Genomic DNA, 10297 nt, shown 5'->3' on the forward strand with positions numbered 1-10297 from the left:
CTCCCTCAGTGTGATGTGTTGGTTTTGAGAAACTGCTATATCCCAGAGAATACTGTCAGGGTTCAGCTTTCCTACTCCTTTTTGATGACAAATCGATGTTGAAGTTTAATTTCCAGAATATGAAAATGATCAAGATAATATATTTTGACGTACAAGATGTGTAAAGAATAATACAACTGAAGCTGTCTCAACTTTAAGCAAGTGACACGACGTTACACTGGGAAATGCACGATTTTTAATCCCAGAAACACTCCTGCTTTCCTTAGTCAGTAGAGATGCTCACGACCTTTTCTTGTTTGAAGTGCTGTGCTCTTTCCCCTACTATTCCACGCAGGAAAACAGGACGTGCAAGCCAGCGTAACAGTTTTCTGACACTAAGAACTCAATGCATTCAGGAACACAAGTTGCTGCTTCTTTTAGAGTTGATTTGTTAATTTGGAATAAAGCCACACGTTTTGGCAGTCCACATCCCAGAAGAGGCGGGCCTGTCTCTGCTTGATACCAACAGAAAGGCATCCAGTAGCACGGTGAGAGAATCCAATTCAAAGAGAGTTTTTATGTTTACACACACACACACAGAGCTATGTATTTGACTGTTGTGGGGTTTAGCTGTGGGCGTACACCGTGGGGCGAGCTGGGAGTGAAACCCCTCCGTGGTCAACATGATGCGCAAGCGGACAACCGGAGATGCCCGAGCAAAGTACTGGGCTTGTGCCCGGGACTCGAACCAAAAGGCAAGCCCAGCAAGAAGTGAAAATAAACTCTCCTGGGGACAGTGCAGAATTTCTTCAACTTCAGAAGCCAAAAAATCAGAGAACTAGAAAAGATAGGAGGGAAGGACCCAACTGCACAGGATACATCGGGCATGGAAGGTATATATTATTAAAGAGCTTTACTCCCACCTATCAGATCTCTCTCCTGTTGTTAAGTGCTTTTTCTTCTAACATGTATTTTTATGTTCTAATCAAATCAGCTTTGTGGGCTAGAAGCCTCTAACACCTCGCTCATGCTCATATAATAGAAAAGAGTGGGTGGTTCCCCCATAAAGCTCGGGCCAGCTCCAGGCCCTGCTGCAGCACTCTGCAAGCACACAGCTCCCATCAATTACTTCTGAGAGGGCTCGCCAGCACCTTCCAGGACCAGCCTGCACGCTTAGGGCTATGAGAAAGGGAGAAATACCACTCAGTTTTACTGCAGACATCACTCTGAGCAAACCTTTTCCTGCAATGTCAAGTTTTAGAAGTGAGTTATCAAATGTAAACAGGTCATCATGAAAAAAATAAGTCTATAAACACCATCCTGCACAGCGGGACATACACAGGAAATAACTCAGAGGCCCTACACCCTGTACCACCAATCTTAGTGGATTTAAATGAATGCATTTAGGCTACTGCATAACATACTTATTTTATTTATGTCTTATTGTGTATCTGAATTCAGTAAAACCTGGAATAAGATCTTCACGGTCAAAGAGCAGAAGGCTTCGAATTTCTTGCAGTAGCACACAGTGAATGCTGTAACAAAGCAGCATCAACTCCTCCGTGCCACATTGTTTTAATGGACAGAACTGTACCAGTAGCTACGCGTTCCTTTCAAAGGAAGACAAGAGATATCACTGCCATCGGTCAGACAAACGTTTCTTGTTGGTCCGTTTCACAGCTACATAATAAGTTCCCTGTCATTTGACAAGCCCATCGTAGGATTTCTCTATCCTGTTTTCTAACATGATCACACGTTGCCTGTAGTCCCTGCATCCCAGTGAAGGATTATTGCTGCAGCAGAGACGATACATCATCCTAAAGTCATACACAGGATGCTAATCACATCCTTTACCTGATGTGGCCTTCAAGCATTTAACAAACACACCTCAAAAATGTTGTCTCGGGCCAAGTGACATCTGACTGGCAGTTATATTTCTTTCGCAGTTTGTTATTTAGATGTCATTTATCTCAGGAGAGTTTTCACTGTATACCACATCCTGTATGACTCCCCTTCCAGCTTGCACAAAGGAGCTGAACTTCAGGCTTCTTCCTTGTGATGGAATTTGTTGCCTATATGCATGATTGTCAGGTGGACAAAACCTGAAAAAACTCAAGTCTACAAGGCTTATTGTTTAAACTCAGCAACTTGGTTTGACTTAAACTAAACTAGGGCAGCAAAAGCCAGCTGACTCTTTCCTCTGACAGCACTGCCCTGAGAAAAAAATATTATTTAAGGAAATCCAGTCATGTTAAAGAAACTGCAGAGATTTTAGGATCTGTAACACCCTTCTGATTTCAGGATCCTACAATCTAAATAAATGACAGCTGAACAGGAGAATCCATAGTGGTGTGCTGATTCATAAAGCAGAAAGGCACCCAGCTAAGCAGGGTCAGCTTGGGTCTTCTCAGCGGTACAGGTAAAACTGGCTTTGGCTGACTCAGGAATGTAAAGAAAAATGCATTTCTGTCCTCATCCAGAAGTCAGAAAACTCACTTTCTTGGTGGTAGAGGAAGAGATGATGGGAAACAAGGAGAGACACTGAAGGCTGTGCAGGGCCAGCAAGGTTTAAAGGCTTGGGCCAAGACTCAGAAGCTGCCATTGTGGTTGGGCCTCTCTCCTTCCACTCTGCCCTCCCCATCCTCCCGGGAACCTCCCTCCTCCCCATGGACCCCCTTAGGCCACCCACACCAGCCCCTTCTCCATGACCACCCCTGCACCCACCCCAGCCGAACCTGCAAGCCGCCCCACATCCCTCCCCCAGCTCGGCTCTGAACACACTTGGGTTGCCATGCATGAATGAAGGAGGGAGAATCCAGAGCAAGACTTAATTTTAGCATCCGCCCAAATATGCTGAAGTTTAGTGCTTGAATCTTCTGATAGCAAAAGCATTGAAATGTGAAGGGACTAACAGTATACCATGTCAGAGTAATCCAGCTGTCAGGGTCAGTCTCCATTCACCACCTCAAAGAAATAAGTTACTAAGAGATTGTCATTGGCCATCTGCCTCTTAATTACTGAGTTCGCCGCGAAGAAGTCATCTTCGTGGACTTTCTGCATTTAGTACATACGTGGCTCCAAAAATCAAATCAGGAGAGGAAGATGGCACCCTAAGGCTTGCAGTTTGGCTACTCAAAAGTAGCCTTTTGAAGATTTATCTAAATTTATCAACTGTAATAAGTAATTGGCTGTAAGGCAGTCGGTGTCCCTGGACTCATTTGTTGAATAGCAGGTTAGTGTCAGAATTACCTGGATAAGTACTTTATTCCATAGATATTGCTTTTCAAGTCACAAAATGACAGAAGTCACTTTAATCCCTGCTTAGAGGGGTGACCAAATTTACAAACACATGTTAAGCTACGCAGCGATGTCAAAAAGTAAGTAATTCTACCTTACCCACTTGAAAAAGATCAAACTTTCTCCCCGATTCAGAAGACCCATCCAAAAGTATCCAAGAGCAGAGACAGCTAAGATTCTCTGCCAGTATTGACAGTATCTTCCTCTTCCTTCATCTCTCCCATTTACTATACTAATACAACAAAAGATAACAGCAAATATTTTTTAACAGTTCGGTCTACATCAGGCACTTAAAATAAATGCAAGGCACTTAAAAATACCTACGAACAATCTAACTGCAGCAGGTCAGCCTCCCGGAAGAATGGCAGCAGATAAAGCCAAGGGGACTCCCTTGCAGGAGATGGCTATGCTGTCAAACAAGACTCCTCTTGCCACAATCCACCACAGCCACAATTTGTTACATATCAGTAAAAACACATGGTAAAAAGCAGAAATGACCACACTGCTCAAGTTAAGCTTCCTACAAGTTTAATATTGACAGGAAAAGCTCCAAAGAAAAACCACAGCATTATCAAGGTGGAAAATGTGTCTATTCAAATGCAAGATGCATTTATTTTCTCATGTCTACTAATCACACAAAGTCAAAACGCTCTGACAGCGCCTCCAACTAATGTCATACCACTTTGCCCAAGAGGCCAGTAGTCAGCTTTTTACCAGCTACATTAAGTCACAGTTTTGCTTACAGCTTGAAAAAGAGAACCCATCAACACCACCAGCTTTGTGGAAACCATTACTTGGGTTATTTTTGTAGCATGTGGTAGTTATACTAGTATACTCTGGAGAACAACTAGTAGACTAGTGACCCTCAAATACTTCCTATGTTTTAGGCACAATGAATAACAAAAATATTAGTGACTTCTACTCCTTCTAAATTGAAGGCTCACAAGAGAAAACTTATTACTCTTCTCTGATCTAGTTACATACAGATAAAGTAAATGGAGGAAAAAGTTAACTTTTAAGACACTTGTCTTTGGTTGCTTATTAAGTTTTCAAAGAAGTCCAAACCTTCTTCCATTTTCCCAGAGACCTGAAGGGAGCTCCTAAAAAGTACTTTCAAGGTTCATTCCCCTTTCTCCGATTCCTTACAATTCTGCTTTACCATCACACCAGCAATAAGCCCAGAGCTAGGCAACCAGTGTAATGAGATAGGTATTTTTTTTATGCTGACCAGCATTCCTGACGCATCCATGCTACACACCCTACGTTGTTATGATCACTTTTTGATACAATGCATTTGACTTCGGTTGATGATCTTGTAAACTGATACAGACCTGCCTACAGAACTACTGTACCAACTTGAACACCTGTGTTCAATAGCAAACAAACCTTTATAGCACCTAACCTCATTGAGGGACATCCACAGTAACTCACGAGACTTCTGCTGAACAGAATAACTTACAAGCAATTATTTGCATGTATACATAAGGAAACTGTGATACAGTAGAAACCAAAAAATTATGGCAGGATTCCTGGGTGTATCAAAAAGTCATGACTAAGTCACAGCAATTGTGCAATAAAGCATAGCATATCTTTTATTTGTATGCCTGAGAAATTAGTATTGGTGTGAGTTATGAACAGCAGCGCAATTACAGCCACCACGTTAACCTTAGTGCTGTGGACAGGTGGTGAAAATTAGCCCTCAAACTCATCACTCTTGAAAGCCTGACCACCCTATGACAAATAGCAACCTCTCCAAACTCTAATAAGTTTGGGGATGTTTTTTTAAGGTTGTTTTTTCTCCATTTGAGTTAGTGTTACAGGAATACCAAATTACAGAGAACAAAACTCCAATTATACATGGTAGAGAAAATACAGACCTTTGAAATGACAGTAATATTTAGCTCTCTGCCACAGAAATATTATGTGTAAAAATGAACGAAAGTAGTAAAGCAGACTCTGTGACTTACCTTACCTTGCTGTTTCGAAGATTCATTTAGAGGAGCATCCCCACTATGGGAACCTCTATGAGGCCTTGACATAGTAGGAATTTTCTTTTGTTTTTTTTAAAAGATAAAACCCTGTTAAATAAAACTGCCAGTTGTCATAGACTGGTAGAAAAGAGCTTCGCCTCAAAAACTTCCTTTTATAAACCTCACTGTGGGTGTGGCTAAATGACTAGCTCCACCTTTCATCCCATTTAGAAACCCAGAGAGCCTATAAAAAACTTCTCTGGAGCAAGACAGTAATTTTGTCAACTTGTCATATACTCTGTTTAAAAAGTAGATAGCTAGTTGATAGTTTCACAAGCTAACAGGAAAAATGTAGATAAATGAAATTAAAGTTGTCTCTAATATTTGCAGTTCCTGCAACATGAGCTACAAATGTTTAGTGGGTGAGCTTTCTCCATTGTTTGCTTTTTAAAAGCACTGCTCTAACAACCTGAGGGAAGTCTAAGAGCTTTTAGTGTTTATTTGTATTAGAGATGCATTATATTGAAAACCAACACATCTATGGACTTGCAGCAATTGCCACTTGCATCACCTCTTGATGAGCCTCCACCACCAGTGAAGGCTCCTGTTTTCATCACTTGCATCATGAAGATGATGGAAGATCAAAGCCCTTTGCATGCCTCATTAAATCACACACATGCCCTCACTGTGGAGGGACCACCACCAATAAAAACTAGAATCTGTTCTTTTGTCCTCTAACTACTCTACCTCTTAAAAAAAAGTAAAAGTTCTTTTTTCTCGAGGCCTAATTCAAGAGGATGGGCAGATGGACTAGGATGTTGCCACTAAGGCAATATTGCCTGCAGAGTTATATATTGCCTTGGTGTGTAATACAAACACATCTAGATGTCTGCATTCTTGTTTCTTACTCAAGTTTTTGTACTATCCCAACTGATTGTTTTTGTATTTAAGAATACAAGTATAAGGAACTATAAGCATAGGGCTTAAGGGTTTTTTTCACTGAATAGCTGAGGTTATCCTGGCACTCCTGCAGGAGCTTGGGTGTGAAACTGGAGTTCTTGAGGTATTTGGCAGGAGCTCAACTATGCTTCTATCATCTGGGTTTGCTTTCAAGGGAGTGATTAGGAAATTATGTTCTTGTTAACAAGATCTGTGCAAGTAATGGCTATTATGCCCAACATTTCCTGTATTTAAGCTGAAGTGATTGTTCCATCTTGATATGAAGAGTTGAGGTATTTTCTTGAGAATTAGTGATTTGGGCCAAATCTTAACTTTAAAAAGTACTACAAGAAGAACATTCATCCCTTTGCACAGTACCAGGACATTTCTGTCTGAAAATGCTAACTGGTCTTTAAAATATATATATCCATGCAGAACTTTTACTATAAAATTAGAATATAAGCTTAATACTGCCTGTGCTCCTCTTCCCCCACCTCCCAGAGTGTCAGATGGAGGAAAAAAGCCGCCTTCATTGCAACAAGAAATTTTGCTTAATAAACTACAGCATTCACTTTTCATTGCTTCTGTACCTCTGCGGGCAAGATAAAGCATCTTTTACTTTAAAATCCATATTTAAAGGACAGATACCCGTGTCCCTTTCTGCGGCTGGAAGTCTGTAATCTCATGCTCTACCATACGTGAATGCAAAAATTCTGCAGCGTTCTCCAAGGGCAATAAAACCATTTCACCCTTTAAAGAAAGTCCAATGATTCTGGGAAAAAGATACCATCTTGGCGAGTTCACAAATTAAACATAGCATGCAAGAGTAAAGAAAGCAGTTCTATTTAAATGCAAAGTTGGGAGAAATAGAGACAAGCTCATTTTCTTTCCTACCACTGTGAGGTCCTCCAGCAGAGGTGCGCACCATGGGCAAGCTTCCTCTCTATCCACTTCAGCGACGACTGACAAAACAGGTCATCTATGACATCCTCGGCTGAGTTCACACTTCTTTTGAATTGATGTTCCCCAGGCATAGGGAGGGAATCCACAGGTGGGGGTGGAAGGAGGAGGAATATCACAGGAGATGGGCAAGACCAGAAATCGGGATACGAGCACTAGTGTGTTGTGCTCAGTGCAGCCAGCTCTGTACTGATGCACTTCCCAGGCTGGGGCTTGAAACCATGCTCTGTTTAGAAATACAGGACTGGGAAGATACCAGAGATGATGCTTTCACTTTTAAAGGATCTGCTGTTTTAGCTGGTAGTAACTATACCCCAATACTAAAATATGAAATGGTGAAACTGAGTATGGTCTCATCTGTAGCAGCTAGCAAATAAAATCAAGAGAGAAAATGCTCAGGGAGTGACTCCTAATAAAGCCCACACATGGGGGGAAAAAAAAAATCTTATTTTCTGAATATCACCAACACCTCTTACAACTATAAGGGTACACCTGCACTGCCTGCCAGAACTACTTTATTACTGTCCTACTGGCAAACACAGCATTAGGCAGCTGTAAGAGCAATCACACTTTTTGCCATTATAACCACAGGAATTTGCTAAAGCTTAGTTGACCAGATGATATTTTAGCAGCCGAAACTAGGAGAGGTGAGTACACAGCTGCAAGCAAGGGGTGAGTAGGTTAGTCCTCACTGAGAAAGCACTTCAGTCATACCCATCTCTCTTGACGTCATCTTGCTTTTGCCAGCTGCTACCATGCAAAGGCAAGCCTTAAAACCACATTTGCTTTCCTGAGCAAGGACGGCTGCAAGAGCTTCTCAAAATCCTCTCATACTTAGCAAGGCATCGATGTTTAAAGTACAGTATTAGCCTGACTGCTGATACTTCAGGTGCAGGGGAAAATTGAGACTGAGTTTTAGTCCCATTTTGTCCCACAGTCCCCTCCCTCTTCACAGCCGCCCGGATCAAAAGCTGTCGGTTTGATGGAGCAGCGTGTTCAAGCCCTGGATGCAATAACTGAATATTCTCACTCCTCTTGGTAAGCCGCAGCATTTTCTGGCTCCGCTGCGTGGCTGGGGTAAGGCTAACCTGCAAACCTCGGCTGTACCCCTTTCCTGGTGCCTTGCCTTTCCCCCTGCACCCACGATCAGACTGGAAAACAAGAGTGAGTAGTTGTCAAACAGCAACCAAGACTCCGCCTGGTAGAGGAGGGGTTTAAAGAGCCGGTGTTAAAGCATCACACAAGCAGGAACCCACGTCAGCAAGGTACACAAAGCGGCCAAGCGGGAGTCTCTGTGGCGCAATCGGTTAGCGCGTTCGGCTGTTAACCGAAAGGTTGGTGGTTCGAGCCCACCCAGGGACGATTCCCCTTTCCCTGCCCATGCAAGAGGGGTTGGAACGAGATGATCCTTTCCACCCCAAACCATTCTATAAAAAGAAGAGGCTAGCCGGTCCCTTGAGCAAAGGCAGAGGAAAGAAAAAGGCAAACTCATAAAATGACTGCCAATTTTGTGGCATAAACCAGGACCCCACAGGGAAGAGACACAACACAAATAAAGAATGGGAAAAATCTCTCGTTAAGAGGGACTATATGAGAAAGAAAGGGGCACTCCAGAGGAGCTTGCCAGAGTGGCAGCAGTGAACGGGTGCAGAGTTCTTTCCAGGCACAGAAACAACAACCCCAAAGTGGCTGAAAGCCCAGGCCTTTTGTTTTTCCTTAACAGAGTTTTTTGTCATCATCTGGAATTATTTAATCTGCACTTCAAAAGTCTTCCAAGAGACAGCCAACCTAGAGCTGCTGTTCAAAACTTCAGCAAATGCAGTTTTCTTCTGACATTCCTCAGCCTTTACAGCTGCACCTTGCAACCCCTGCTTCCCCTACAGAAATGGATATTCCTAGCAAATTTCCCGTGGCTTGCTAACGAGACGTAAAGATGCTCACAACCAATTGCCAATGTCTATCTAGTCTCTTGTATCTCTAAATTTCCTGCTTTTTTTGTAAATATTTCTCATTATTATGATTGACACCAAAGCTCATGAGGGAGTTAAAGGGTTAATGCAGTTGAAAGAAGTAGACTAGAACTGACTATAAGCAGTTACTGCAATTACTAATGGCTGAGAACTTGAGCTGGGGGGAAAAGATACAGAATTTTGCAGAAAAACATAAATGAACAGTTGTAAGGCTTAGTCTGTATATGTTGCACACTTCATTTATGTCAGGGTTTTTAAATATCTGATTGTTTGGTAATGACTAAATTATTCAGCTTTACAGCAGACCTGCAGACTAACCTGTTGAAGTGGAAGAGAGCTGCATGAGTGGGACACCCTGCCCTGGCCCCTAACCACGCCAGGGAAACCCCGAAGCAGATGAGGCTGCATGAGCATCAAATGCCAAGGCAAGTATTTGCTCTGTTGGTGCAGTCTAGTAGTTGAGTTTAAGCAGTAATCCTGATAAGACAGGAGCTCTCTCCCACCTCTGTGATTAGCTTAATTACAAACAGAAGTCACCTGTTCTCCTTTTGTGTGTATAGGTCTATTAATACTAACGATGTGCTCATGCCATCTGCCAATGAGCTATTTCCAATTTTACAAAGCAAAGCAGACAATATTCGCAGGTGTTTGGAAATGTATTTATTTGGCCATCAAATCCACAAGACCAAAACATTGCCAAACAATATTTGCATTTGCAGGTACTCCTGCAAGATGATGTCTTCTGAACTAATATCAGACATGAAGGACTCCAGACTCCGATGGAAATCAAGAGAGGTAATCATCTATTGCTTCAGTTTTGCCTCTTAGTCTGGGTCTTTGCCTCTGACCTTCAAATATTCTTGGATTCAGAATCATAAACTCGTCAAGGGATGCCACATTCCCAGCAGAGATGAGTCATGAGATCCATGAGATTTCAAGTGCCATATTGCAATGAAGCTTCAAGAATGAGTTTACTCACAGCGTTTCTACTTAGTCTGAATATTGTAAAGCCACACAAAACATATTGTTTTCCTTTGATAAAACGTGACATGCTTCACTTGCAGTGTGATTCAAACTCTCTGAAGAGATTGTTACCACTATATATTCAGCCCAGTATTAATCGGGACATAGAATGGTTACCAGGTCAAAGCCTATTTTAATAAAATTCCTCTAGAAGGAGTA

The 10297-nt window shown here is 42.1% G+C and overlaps 1 protein-coding gene and 1 non-coding gene across 2 annotated transcripts in view; one reads left to right on the forward strand and one right to left on the reverse strand.

The window, feature by feature from the left end:
• The window catches only part of MAPRE2 (microtubule associated protein RP/EB family member 2), a 91934-nt gene extending 86676 nt beyond the window's left edge, over positions 1-5258 (reverse strand). The window contains exon 1 of the mRNA XM_072852530.1: positions 5244-5258. The gene's annotated coding sequence lies outside the window, so the exon portion shown is untranslated. The remainder of the gene's footprint in view (positions 1-5243) is intronic.
• A 3175-nt stretch (positions 5259-8433) lies between these two features.
• On the forward strand, positions 8434-8507 carry TRNAN-GUU (transfer RNA asparagine (anticodon GUU)). The gene has a single exon. It is a non-coding gene; the product is annotated as a tRNA-Asn (tRNA).
• The last annotated feature ends 1790 nt before the right edge of the window (positions 8508-10297 follow it).

This window comes from Ciconia boyciana, chromosome 2, assembly GCF_034638445.1.
Source record: "Ciconia boyciana chromosome 2, ASM3463844v1, whole genome shotgun sequence".
In the NCBI taxonomy this organism is placed as follows: domain Eukaryota; kingdom Metazoa; phylum Chordata; class Aves; order Ciconiiformes; family Ciconiidae; genus Ciconia; species Ciconia boyciana.